Genomic DNA, 14,219 nt, shown 5'->3' with positions numbered 1-14,219 from the left:
ACTTTTATCCAAAGCGCTGTACAATATTGCTTCTTATTCACCTATTCACACACTCTCACACACCGATCATGCCATACAAGGTGTTCACCTGACCCACTGGGAACAACTTAGGGTTCTGTGTCCACATACAGACATGATGTCCACATACAGTAAGTGGACTGTTGTTTTTTGGGGGAAAAACAGATAGTATGTATTAGTGTCTTATACATGCCTTAATTGCTATACATAACGTGATCTCTTTGACCGAACTAAAAAAAACCGAGGCATGTGTCTGATTTGCAAAAGAGAAATATGTTTGAGTAATATGAATGGAACATGTTATTTATCCTAAATGACTTACTGTTGTTCTTTTTTTACTAACATATGTTAAAAACATAATCTATCTCCTACATTTGACTGAGTGCAGAATGGATGCACCTTTACATTTTTCAAATGTACATTTTGACAGATATGAGGCTTTTATGTATGGCTACTAGTTTTGGTCATTTTGGCAAAAATAGTACCAGCTATTAAAGAGGTTTAAAACACAAAGCAATAATTACTGTTTCAATAATGTGATGGATCTGGTAAAACCACTGTTTTTCTAATTGGAAACCATGTATTCTGTGGATTTTTTTACGACCTTGAGGTACTGTGGAGGACACAGCCTACCAAGATAGGTCCTTTGATCAGTCCTTCCACAGCCGGATTACCACTAAGATAAGGCCCCCCAAAAATGTTGCAGTTTTATTTGTAATCTATTTGTGAAAATTTGTTGAAAAGCCACAACACGAAAGCCTCATTGAACAAACAGGATCTTTAAATGGGACCTGTTAAACCTTAGAGTCCTGTGTTTAAGGGATTCTGTGTTAAAATCCCGATTTGAGACCCTTAGTGACACCATATCCCTTTTCTGTTTTGTGGAACATATAACATGTTATGTATCCTAAATGACTTAATCTTGTTTGTTATATTACTAAAATATGTTCAAAACAAATTCTATTTCCTTCATCTGATGAAATGCAGAATGGATGCACCTTTACGTTTATTAAAAGTACATTTTGACAGATATGTATTGTTAGTACTTTTGCTCATCTCGACAAAGAGAGTGCCAGCTATCAAAGATGTTTAAAGTATAATACAAAATTACTGTTTCAATAATATTATGGATCTACCAAAACCACCACAAATAGTTTAAACTATTATAATATAATCCCCAAATTCCTTGCATGAAGCACAAGTGGAGAGTGTTTTATAATACATCGTTTTTATTCTTCTTTAAGTGTTACTTATGTTGCACATAATGTCCACAGAAATTAATTAGTGAAGTAGTTGCCTTAACAACAACTAATTCCCGAGTAAATCATTTGCCGTTGCTCTTCCACTTGTAGTTGAGTGTTTTTAGGCTATAACCTGCAGTTTTTACACGTCGGTTAACTGTGCTATCTACACGTGAACTTGACGATGGCGAAGCTGTAAATTCTGAGTTTCGTCCTGAACCCTGAAGGCGTCAGTTCGCGGGATGTTCCGTACCCTCCCAGTCCCCGCCGCCGCCGCACCGCCGCCCAGGGCTGGGAGCTGCTGCCTCGGCTCGGGATGACGCCACCTCTCGCTCCGCCCCGGCGTAAACTCGCTCTTTGCGTTCATTTCATTCCTCTTCTCATTCCGAGCATTCTTCGCATCTCTGTCAGTGCGCGAAGCGATTCACCTACACCTTTCCCGGCTGGCCCAGAAACACCAGAATAACTTGACACAGTGTTAAAAATACCCCGTAACACCACATTACCAAAAGAAAGGGGCATTTTGAAATGCGATATCAATAACGAGGTAAGTTTCAATGGTAGTTGCAGGTATGCAAACTGGTTGTAGACTTCTGTTCGCGGGGTTTAGTTCATGCGCGTTGGGAATCCTGTACCGTTTATTAAAATGTTCGCTTATTTTGGGTGTTTATCATTTATCCCACGGCGTGAAGTAACGTTAGGTTTCCATTGCTGAGACAGATGGCCGATCCTGGTCGCTGTTGCAACAGGATGCTCACTTTGAACACTCACTGTCGTAGCCTATGGCTTTGACATAGCAGCGAAAATCTTTGACATTTTTCACATTTTTTTTTTTTTTGAAAAGAAGTCTGATCGCGCGGCCCTATAAAAGCCTCGCACGCGGTTTGCCCCGTGCCACATCCCCACAAAGTCGCCGTTGGGGTTGAGCGGCGAAGTCCAAATTCACTGCACGAATAACAATTTTGTGGACAAGATGACGGTTGAAAACGCTGCTGTTTCCCTCTCCGTAGTTGGCTCAGCCGGGAGTTGTTGGGGATTTCGCCGGAGCATTTTCGGACCACCTCGGAGGAAAAAAAAAAGAAAAACCAACAGCGGAGAGACTTGTTGCTTCAGCACGTTTGACGGTGCCCTTTTCAGACGCCATCGAAGTTTTGTGTAAGTAGCCGTATTTACTGTGTGTTTGTGACTTGTGTCAACAGTCCGAGCTGCTCTCCATGTTGTCTCTGTAACTCCAACCCCAGGTTTGCCCAAACTCTTTATTGTTTCAGGTTGAGAGGTGGATTAAAGCACCTCTCTGTCGCTCCCTGGGGCGTTTAATTCCAAAGTACTATGAATCTGACGGGGAAAACACCAAAACAAGATAAAACAGTACATGACATTTGCTCAGTTTCTTTTTTTTCACATAGCAACAACGGGACGTGAACCTTTGGATGTCGTTGAGGAGGGAAACTAGCATGAATTCATGTTTCTTGTTCCCTCTTATTTAATGGATTGGCGCACTTTAAATGGAACTGTGTAGCTTTAAACGCTATTAAAGCTGCTCGGTGTAGTTCATGGAGCCTTTATTTGGACTTTCCTTCATTGTTGTAATTTTCCTTCCTGTGCTTTGGGAAATGCCTGCTCAGCTAAAACTGCAGTCTCCCAACTGGTGCTCAGCTGTGTATGTGTGTGTGTGTGTCTAACACAGTTTTACTCCTTACAATGATTGCAAAAGTTTTTGAGGACTCTGGGAAAGTTGCAAAGGGAGGGATGAAGTTGCAGCTCAACGGTTTCGTCAGTGACAGTAAAGCTGGCTGTATCAACATTCAAAGAAGGTTATTAATCCCAGGGGGAAATTGCTTAGAATTTACTAGTAGTTGCACCAAACTGAAAGATTTTTGCCAGATTTTGTTCCGACCTCCCTTTTCCCTTCTGACATTTTACTTAACATTTGCTGCACTGAATTGTTAAATCTGGTTTCCTTTAAAGCAAGCAGCCCGGTCAGGTCATCAGACCACAGATTGCACAGCACAGATATGCTGCTGTGATTCAATCAAGGCGTCTTTTGTATTGTTATTAATTTAGATGAGGATTATTTTTGTTACTTGTGTTTATGGTCGGTCTCTTTCCAGTATTGCAGTCAACAGTCTAATCACACCGAGCTTTCCTTGGCAGCATATAGAAAGTAACTTTCTGTCTATTACAAGGTTTTTTTTCCCCCCAAAAGTTGCTGTTTTGCATATCGAAAAGGTTAGCAGAAGTGACTCAGCTGGGTAGTGGGGTGAAAATAGAAGACCCGAACAAGCTTTAAAAGGAGGTTCTTAAACAAAATCCACTTTAAGTCTCTGCTCCTACTAGAAGTTTTTAGCTGCAGCACTTAAGCTTGTCCACTCTGTGTTTTTAATGTGAAAGCAGATGGTTGTAGTTGGCCACTGCAGCTCTCTGTTTTCATAATGCAAACAATGCTTTTTCTTAAAGTTAATTACTGCTAAACATTTTATGTATCTTTGCAGAAAATAAACAGGGGGGGGGATCTGAAAGTTCATGACATATTTTTTGTTTTTTTTGTTTTTATGGCATATATTTCGAATTTTGACCGGCATAGCCACAGACATGTCACAATGTGAATCTGCTTGCTCGGATGAAAATGTAGGGGTAGAAATGGATGCTTTGTTTTCAGCTTATGCAATCAGTGGACCTGTTGGACACAAGCCTGCATAACATTTGTGCAAGAATACGATGTGGTCTTTGTTTGACTGAATGAAACTTTACCTCTAAAACTTGGAGTTCCTTAACTCCTTATGTTTTTTTGATGGAGCTTAATGGAACACATTTACCATTAGCTGCCATTTGGTAAAGAGATGAGAACATAGACATGTTTACAGCTACGATGACACTGTAACTGGGTCTGTGTATTTTTATGTAGTTTTGAAATGGTGATGAGCAAAAATCTGACTTGTTTAAAACTGACTTAAAATAAGTGTTTTCATTATGATCTGCAGGAGTGAAATTTTAGCACATGGCGATAAAGGCCTCTGCTGTCAGTGGTCTTGCTTCAGAGGCTTCTTAGCCAATGTGTAACTTGAATGCATTGTTTCTTTACACTGCCTTGTTGGGGTCTAAGGGCAGGACTACAGAGAGTGTAGTCTATCCATTGGGAAGTGTGGAGGGAATAATGTGCTTTTGTTAAGTACACAGTACAGTGGAGCAAAGCAAGACTCTTCTTCAGATGTCCATACTTTGTATTGTTCAACGGTTGTCAACTTTCACTTAACTGCATCTTGTTTAAACATGTATCAAATGTTCCTGCTAATTTTGTACTAACAAGGAAAATCTTAGGAATCTTACAATGATTTAATTACTCCTTTAGTCTGGCACAATGTTTGCACATAAGTCTCAGTATCGTATTAATTTTCATGTATTTAGAATCATTTAAGGCTCTTGCTTTGTTTGAAGTGATGCAAATTTCAGTGGCTTTGCTTAAAAATAACGAATATGACCTCGTATACTGATGGCACTTGGAGATACACTTACTGTATGTACCAATTAGAGTAGTATAAGGTTAAGGTTTAATCCCATGTCTGTGTGGAACTACTACAGTATAGCCATAGTTACCTGGACGGACAAGAATACAGAGATGATTTCAGTGATGTTGACATTTTTGTTCTTTTGGTTATTTCTGTTTTTTTTGTTAAGAGTATAAGTCACTCTTATTATTGGTCTTAACCTAAATGTTACAATAACCCAAAATGGTCCTTGGACCACTTTGATTAATAACACATAGATTCGTAGCTGACTACTGTAGAGAAGAACCTGTGTGCTCTGCTCCATGCAACAGGTGCTGTAGAGCAGTGATGAAGTTTTTTTTTTTTTTTCTCAGAATAGCATCAAATTAAAAAACAAATTGTTATCTATACTAAAATGCAATTTTTTTTTAACTTTTACTCATCATTTCAGTTTATTAGTGTTTGTGTGCAACAGCAGAAGATGTTGATGCATATTCAATAAGAAATAGGTTTTTGTTTTACTTCTGGCTTTTGTACTAGACAAAGGTTAGTCTTGATATCTTTGATAAGATGTTACCATCTACAGTTAAAAAGCTTTTGGACAGTAATCCATAATGTACATTGAAATAATAAAAGCTTTTACCTGACTAAAAATACAAATCTATTTGCAGGCCATGTTTTATAATTTGTAGTAAGGCCTTGTTAAATTCCTCATGGGAATGTGAACTCATTGTGTGCCACATATTAATTAAAATGATGATGCACAGTATTTTTTTGTTATGAAAATTCTGCACTGAAAAAAGATCTGTTATGTGTAATTGAATCAGGACGGAGTCATTAAATGTCTAATTAGATGTGATATGTGGCAGGGGTAGAATCACATCAAAACATCAGTTTTCTCCATGGTCAAAGCTTGCTTTAAAAAGGGGCCACTCCTGCAGGCTTCCAGACTGTGTGTGTGCCCTGAGGTAAACCCTAGAAAGGGAATTTTAGAGTATGCGCTGCTGCTCAGCAGTTTGAGCAGGGCCCACTGAGGCCAGCGGAGAGTGCCACCAAAAAGGAAAAGCTGGCTCAAAGCCACTGACGTCATCTAAGTAAATCTGCTTCAGCACTGCAGCCATAAAATGACTGCCAGCTACTGAATGCACTTTGGCCTTGTCAACCACCTTAGTAAGTGCAACACTTTTTTTTTTTTCTCCTCCTTCCTTCACCATGTGCATACTTACAGAAGACAGGCTGTGTTTAGGTCTACTGCCATTTGGCTTTAGTAAGAGCTTGACTTTGACTGTTCATTCAAAAGGAACAAGTCACGTTTGAGCCTTCCTAGCCTTTCATAATGCACCAAATGATTGAGCCTCTATTCTGACTCTTTGTAGTTATACCACTTTAATATTACGGCCTTATAATTTTTACCATACGGTAATCTGAATCATTTGTGCTGGAACAAAAAGCATTTAGACAGCATAATGTCTTAACCACTCATTACTGCCGTATAATGCCTTAGAAGTTATTAAGACGTTTCGACTTTTCTTATTTGGAAAAAAAGAGACAAATAAACGAGACTCATGATCAGAGACAGATGAAAAACAATATGTACTCCATGAATCATTAGATGAGTCAGTTTCTGAAACCACTATAAGCATTTTGAGTTCTCAACCACAATGAAAGCAGGAAATCTTGGTTTCAACAACTTCCTGTCTCAGTGCTGGCCATAGTAGTGGTAGTGGTGTTCGGCTTCCCACTAGTGAAAGGAAACCCATAGAACAAAGGCACACAGTCACTTCATTTACTGAAACTGTGTATAATTTGTGGCTTGTATTCAAATGTGGGTTATTCAGTCTCCCAGTCTTTGCTTGTAATAAATTCCCACCAGACTGTTCATTAGGGGTTGCTGTATTGTTGTCATGGCTGACACAAATCAGGCAGCCTCTCTCTGCCCTAAAGGTGCCCTGGATTCAGTGAAGGCACAGATAAACTGGAGGGTAAGCTCCTCACATTAATATGCAGACTGTGCCCGGAAATCAGTTTGGAATCTGAGCCAGGACACATCAGTGGATAGCTGCACTGTCCAAACTTTTTGCTGTTAAGTCTGTTTAGATCCATTGAACAGACTTAACATCTTAAATAAATAGAGTGTTATTGACTTTTATTTACATCATCAACACGGGTTAGTTCTGCTGTCACAAAAATGGCAACTGTAATTTTTACATTTGTGATGTGATGTCTTCACATGCTAATGATGCCTCCAAAAGACAATTACTTTGAAACTGTTGAAGTGTACCAAATTGTGGCAAATTCCTGTTTCAGTAAACGGTAGTTAATAGATGTGCATTAATTCCAGTGTTTATTGGACTTTTTTTTAATTTTTGTGTTTTGTTTTTTCCATTGTATTACTACATATTGTGTTGTTTTGAAAGTGCTTTTTTTTTAAGAGAATGATTAAAAAGTGTATAAGAGACTGATGAAAAATGTCAGTGCCCATGTTCATGGAAGTAAAGAAACATGGCACCCAGTGCAACGGTGTGGCTCATTGATGTGTTTTGATGTTTTGTTCAATGTAGTTCTGTGGCATGGAGGAGTAAAATACAGTGTATCAGGATCTGTGTTCACTGACAACACTGGTTATAGGATAATTTCACTGTTAGATTTGTTCTGTAATGTGATTTTTGTAGTGGGTTTTTTTTTTTTTTTTTTTTTTTTTAGTGCAAGTGATTTTTCTATTTTCCTTTATTTATTTTTTTCTCAAAGTATACAGTTCTTGGCTCCTGGTAGACAAATACTTGGAAGAAGCATGGACTAAGTTTTATGTCCAGTGTCTGGTATACTGAAAACTGCACATAGCATGTTAGTATAGTATCTATCTTCATAACCTGCTTAATGTTTTATAAAATAAAAAATTACCTTGGATCCTTATTTCCCATCAAATGCTCCAAAAATTCCAATTACAGTAAACTATACAAGTCAAGATAACTTTGCTGTTTGTGTTTTGTGTACAGATCTTTGAATTGATTTTTTTTAATTTTTGTGATAAACTAGATGTCATAAATTTATTGTTAGTTTTTTTTCTTTTTTGAAAAATTCTATTGATCCTGCGCAAAAATTGTTGATGAGGACAGCTGCCTTTCAACGTCATACTACTTTGGGGTTTAGTGTCTTGTCTAAGAAGACTTAGACATGCAACCAGGAGGAGCTGGGGTTCAAACCATTAAAACTGCAAACCTTGCAGTTTGTGGACCATCGATGCAATGTTCAATGTTCATTATTGCTGAGGGATCTTTGCATCCTGTCATCTATGTCTTGCACGGAGAACTTGCTATGATATACAGTACCAGATGAAACAGGAATTTGGCATAATTTTGTTACTATATAGTAAAATATTTTGAATTTAGCTTTTGTTTAGGTGTTATGTTGTGATTATGCCAATATTTCCTGAGCAGGGCATAAGGTAGATTTATTACGTAAGTATTTTATACACAGGTAATGTTTTAATCTTTATGGTAAAACATCTTTGTTCAATGTGCCTTTGAGTAAATATTGATATCATTGCATATCACGACTTAAAAAATAGTTACTATAATATTTGATTTAGCAATTTTCACCTGTGTGCACATCAACTCTATGGAGGCTGTTTTTATGGCAGATGAGTCTAGGGTGATATGCTCGAGTTGTCAGGGAAAAGAAAAAATAGGAAAAGACAAATGAGACGAGAAAGAAAAGAAGTATATAAGGGGATAAACGATGGCTTGAGAAGCAGAAGGAGAAGATATGAAAGTCAGTGTGAAATGCCAGAGCCAAATGCTCATCACAGTGATTTGTTTTTTCATGCCCATCCGCACGCGTCCTGAATGAGCCAGCGGCCAGCCCTCGGCCCGCTCTGCTCTCATAACTGTCAGGAGATCCTTTATCTGACGGACCTTTATTTACAGCTTTAATTTCCTGAGCTTTATGTGTTCCGCTCGTACTCCACACCACTGTGACATGGGTGTATGCTGTCTGGAATGCACAGCATATTTTTGATAGGCACATGTCCTTTGAACTTTGCTTACTCTTCATGTTTGAATAGTAAACTGTATTCATTATATTTATTGGTATTACTATTAGGATAGTAATGTCTCCTCAGAAGGAGAGATTTTTGTTTAGATTTGCACTCAATGTTCCCTCTGTTGTTGAGAGAGGAAGATTTTTAGCTATGCCTCTATTCTCGGCTGCCGACATATCTGATGTAGTCCAGGCCATATTGTTGCTACCTGTTTCTCAGTCTGAGGCAGGTAGAAAGGGCTGCTTTGACAGAACCTGTAAATCAATCCCATTCTCTGGCAAACAAAGATTGATCCCACAGTGGCCTGATGGTTGCTGGGTGGTGGGATCCAGGCCTCAGATTTGAGTGGGATGATATCAGACAGATTCACGGCACCTAAGCCTGCCGGTTCAAAGAGCCATGAAATAAACACTAGGCCACTGCCAATAACAGAGACAGCATAAGTAAGCTTTTTAGCCTCTCCAGCGGACCTTTGGAAATTGGTATTGAAAACCTTGTTTATTCATTCATCTCCACACCAAAGCTGTAGATTTATTCATAAATCCTAAAGGAAAATCCAATATGGAATCAGTTGTTTTGTTCTCAAATTTCATAGTTTAGTGACATACTGTGGAAATGTTTTCAACATTTTTATGGTAATTAAAAATTTACCCCTACTTTCTTTTCTACTATGAAACAAGAGGTTAAGTGTGTGCTCAGTAGTTTTTACATTTTTAATGAAAGGCTGAGAATCATGTTCACTGCTGCATGTGTTTGGCTGATTTGAATTTATTTTTTAAACAGTGGTTGCATGCTTCAATTTTACCTTGAGTCGTAAAGCTTTCTAAATAAATTCAAAGTGTATTTTCATAGATTTTTTTTTTTTGGTTAAATTTGTTTTTGTGTTCCCTTTAACATATCAAGGTTCCCAAAGACCTGCTGTCAAGACTTCATTCCATAAACACACTTTTCCCAAGGTAATACATTTGTTTTAATGACAGAAAATAAAAAGGAATTTCAGTAACGTCTGTCATTGTAAATGTTCATAGTTGGTTACGTGTTGCTCAAAATGGAATACTTTTGACATTGCTATTATAATTATGCAAAGGCCAGGATATGTCTTTACAACAAGCTGAAAATTTTGAGTTTGGAAATCACATGGTAATTATAGTTTACACACTGTGGCCTTAATTACTGCGGGCCATTATGGGGTGCACAAAAGTCATTCACAGAATCATTATTGCACCCTCTGAGATAACGGCACAAAAGAACTCCACATGGAAAATTACATTTGAGACCTCTCATCCGCTATTTCATTACCTTGCTCTGTCTGATGGGTGAAATGGGTTCTCTTAATTTAAGGAGCTGGATTCCAGCTTGGTGAGTGGTTTATGTAATCTCACGGCAAGTGTAATTTCCCATAATGCCATGTCACAGTTACTACTCTGCTTAGCTACCACATTCACTTATTGCATTGCCGACCATCTTTACCATGCAGCTCACAAATAAGACCATTTCTAGGGCATACACCCTGCTAAGACAGAAGTATGCAATTATCTGTAAGTCACAAGCATTTCTGTGGGTGACATTCATAACTTCTTTTGACAGACTTAATTAGTCCGCAAATTCTAAGGCACTAAGAGACTGTCTTCGTTGACAACTTTGCTAGGTTAGTCACATGTTGCACATGGCAAAAGCAGATGGGAAAAGCTGTTAAGGACCAGGATTAATTCTATTTTTATTTCTATAAGAACAAGTCCACAAAGCTTGTCTTTAAGTGACCAATCTTTCCGTTAAAATACTGTACAATAAAGATCAAAAGTTTCCAGTTGTATCTGAAATGTACGCGGTTCAAGTCCTACATAAATGGTAAGCAACAACCAACTGCCCTTTGAATAAAACAAATGTGGACATATAATACATTTTATATAAAAAAATTATTTTTGGTGGTAATATTCAGATATTGGGATTAATTACTCCACAGCGCAACATTTTTGTCTCACAAATTAATACAAATAAATAACAATACAAAAATTACTGCAGGTGTTCTCAGACAAAAACTTGCCCCCAATGTCCAGATGTTTATTTACTCTGTCTTTATGTCCAGAGTACACTCAGCACTGAGGTACGTTTCAGTAACAGCTGCGAAAATGGAGGTGTTCAAAAACATCTAAACAGTAGTGTTCATGTTGAGTAGTTCGTTTTTTTTGTTTGTTTGTTTTTTTATTTACTCATACTGGTATTTAATAGGAGACAATCTGTGTAGGTCTGCAGGTATTTAATTGTTAACAATGATTACTTCAGCTACTGTAAATTAATAATATACTACAGGTAAACATTAGTTTACAATACCAATAATTTGACTATTAACACATGAAACTATAACTTTTTAGTAGGAATCTGTAAACCTTTTTATTTTGGAAAATAATTTTTCATTTTTAAAACCTCTGTAATTTGTTGTGGCCTAAAAAATATGGCAAAAATGTGTCGGTTGATGCGAATTTAATTGCAATTGCAACAACACAAATTTGTGGATTGATTGCTTTAAAAAAAAAATCACGTATTGCAAAAAAGTAGTAATAGACATGGTGCTTCTTTCTTACTTTCTTATTGTGAAGCCTGTGCACAAATGAGAGTGAAAAGAAGAGGTGGGATGTCTGCGATTTCCATATCTCAGTGTTAATTAAAATATTTTGGGATCTGAACATGCTGTGGCCACCATTACTCCAGCTTGTAAATGTACAGGCACCTCTCAAACGGAAACGGAGGCAGCTTACTGCCGTAACTCCAGAAGCCACTAACATTCAAGTGACAGAAGGGAAAGCACCAATACTGAATTTGCAATTTAGGCATGTTTTACATTGTGGAAAAAAATAAATTCAAATTAATTAAATTGTTATATTTTAGGCGAGGGCAGTGGCAGGAGCGCAAAGATACTAGCTTCTGGCAGTTTTTGAGCCAGGCCTGCCCTTTGAACATATCAGAAAATTTCAAGTGATTTCTGCTTAATTGGTAAGTTATTGTAATTTGATAATGACTAATAACCAAATTGCTTTGCAGAGCACAGTGGAGTGTAGCAGGCATTAAAAGAATTTAGTGCAGTAGGTAGAAGTAGGGCTGGGGACGGCAGAGTAGGCTGATTTACTAGCGGTAGCTTAAGTTGCATATCATAGCTTTAAAGAGTGTCTGGGTGAAGTTGACACAGTTGTGGTGTTAACTGTATTGGTCCAGGTGTTTAGGTTTTCTACAAATATTGATCAGCTTAAGGAAGACACATTTGTTCTCACATTAGCGAAAAAATTCCTGGTACAACATTCTTAGTTTTAAACTAAATAGTAATTACATTATTTAATGTGGTCTTTTAATGTTAGTTTAGTTTTAGTAAGCAACATTTTTCAACAACAGTTTTTAGCCTGAAAATTACTCATTGAATGTAACTTTAACTAGTTTGTGTGTGATGTTGCAAGAAAGCACCTGCAGAGGATGGAAACACTGTATACAAAAACTGATAAAGTATGAATAAACATGTATTGCCAAAAACTCACTAGATCTAGATCTAAAGTATAATGATGCCCATATATTTATCTATCTATATCTATCCTTACCTCTATGAATATGTAAGCTGGAAGGGATTATCAGTTCATCGTTTGGTTGAGATGAGAGGAGCACATTTAGAAAGAGTCCCAGCCTTTCATGGTTAAAATGGGAATTTTTTTCCCTCTTCCTCATCAGTTTGAGTCTGTTTTGCAGTGTCAGCAGTCAGCACACAAAAACGGAATTCAGTAAAAGCTCGCTCTCTGCTCTCCGGGAGTTTTTTTTTTTTTTTTTTCCCCAACAGCTTGCTCCCATCCCCCCTTTCCCCCTTATGAACTGACATGCTGGAAGAAACATATGCTACTCTTCCCACTTCCTGACAGCTTGTGCTGCTTGAATAGGATCTTGCTCATGGAGGAGGCAGTTGTCTGGAAAGAGCAGATAGATTAAGAAAAAAAAGAAAACCCTCAAAGGTATTTTTTTTTTTTTTATGTAAAGAAGGTAAAACATGAAATTATATTAATGGTGAGTTGAGAGTAAAGGCAACAGCAACTTGACAGTTGAAGCTAACTCTCTGATTGCTTTATTCAAAGTCAACCCATCTGTTTCTGTGTTTGGTTTGGAGCTGCTAGATAAAAAGCCACACACAGCCAATGTGGTGCTCTCTGTTCGTGACTTGGATTGTATGGAAAATAAACTTATTTATTATTACATTTTGAGACAGTGTTTTGTAATTTTACACCCAATGTTTAATATTGTCAACTTTTGTTCAGCCACAGGACCATCGTCCACAAAAACAGAGCTCACAGCGAAATCATGTACTGTACTTACTATGTTTGGGAGGAAAACTGGACATACGGCCTAAAACTACTTAAGGTTGTATAATATGAGTAGAAGTAGACTATGTACTGTGCTGCACTGAACAGATGAAAAAGAGCTGAAATAAGTCAGATTTTGTAAGTTTTGTTAAAAAAATAAGCTGTTAAACTTTTTTTGTAAAAGCTTTTACATTCTTACATGAAATGTTTTTGTTGTATTATAGCACTTGTTGTCAAGGTTGATTTTAAAGTTTACACATCTAGTGGGAAATTTGTTACCTGCATTCTCATGAGGGACCATGCAGAGATTTTAGGCCCAACTACTGTAGACTTCACTTGCCAGTAATGTACATAAAACAAATCCATGTGCAGATTTGCTAGAATTTTCTGTTTTAGGTCTTTATTCATACGTTAAGCCAGCAGACCCTAGTATGAGCCCAACCTCCACATTATAAATAATCTATGTTCTCACACCAAAAGAACCTAAAAAGCCAGTTCATGTTTCTGTTTATGTATTTTAACCACCATAATAAACTCCTTCAAAGTGTCTTGCCATGGTTTGGCTGTGCCAATATGTGAATGTTTTTTATCCATGTAGGCCACACTCCGTGCATACTGACAGCAACACTCTTGAATCTCATTTAACCACGCATGGTGTACTTCTGCCCAAGTGTAGTAAGTCTCATCTGTACATTTACAAAGTTCTGGGAGGTTGTAGTCGTCTTCAATAATTTAGATCTAAACAGTAAACATGCAAACCATTCTGCTGCTGATGCTGTCACAGCACAGTAATACAGTTCTCAGTTTATTAGTTGCTGATTCACCCAGAAGCTTGTAGGACAACTTAATAGCCGATGTTGAGATGACACATTCTTCAGCTGTGTGAGCAATCCAGCCTCCAACTTTCTTTTTAAAGAGGACTATGATTTCTCGCTGAGATGTATCTGATTTTTATTTTCCATCATAGTGTGACAGCTGCTGCTGACTAGTGACAAGAAAACTTGCCACTTAACAGATTAGTGGCCAGTTTTGTTTTTGTTTGTTTTGTTTGTTTTTTTTATTTTTTTATCCTGCTTTAAGTTTTGCAGTAGTCTTCATGAACACG

General features: G+C 37.5%; 1 protein-coding gene across 10 annotated transcripts in view; it reads left to right on the top strand.

Annotated features, from left to right (window-relative positions):
- The first annotated feature begins 1,557 nt into the window (after positions 1 to 1,557).
- The window catches only part of tead1b (TEA domain family member 1b), a 48,358-nt gene continuing 35,696 nt past the window's right edge, over positions 1,558 to 14,219 (top strand). For 4 of the 10 annotated variants that reach the window (XM_067496492.1, XM_067496489.1, XM_067496490.1 and 1 more), the window contains exons 1-2: positions 1,568 to 1,806; positions 2,270 to 2,414. The gene's annotated coding sequence lies outside the window, so the exon portion shown is untranslated. Of the gene's footprint in view, positions 1,807 to 1,916; positions 2,415 to 14,219 lie in introns of those variants that run through there. The other 6 variants (XM_067496484.1, XM_067496482.1, XM_067496485.1 and 3 more) reach the window with 5 other exon arrangements.

Source organism: Channa argus, chromosome 2 (assembly GCF_033026475.1).
Source record: "Channa argus isolate prfri chromosome 2, Channa argus male v1.0, whole genome shotgun sequence".
NCBI classification, from domain to species: domain Eukaryota; kingdom Metazoa; phylum Chordata; class Actinopteri; order Anabantiformes; family Channidae; genus Channa; species Channa argus.
The sequence above is the reverse complement of the archived record's forward strand: the minus strand, read 5'-3'. Positions and strand labels throughout refer to the sequence as shown.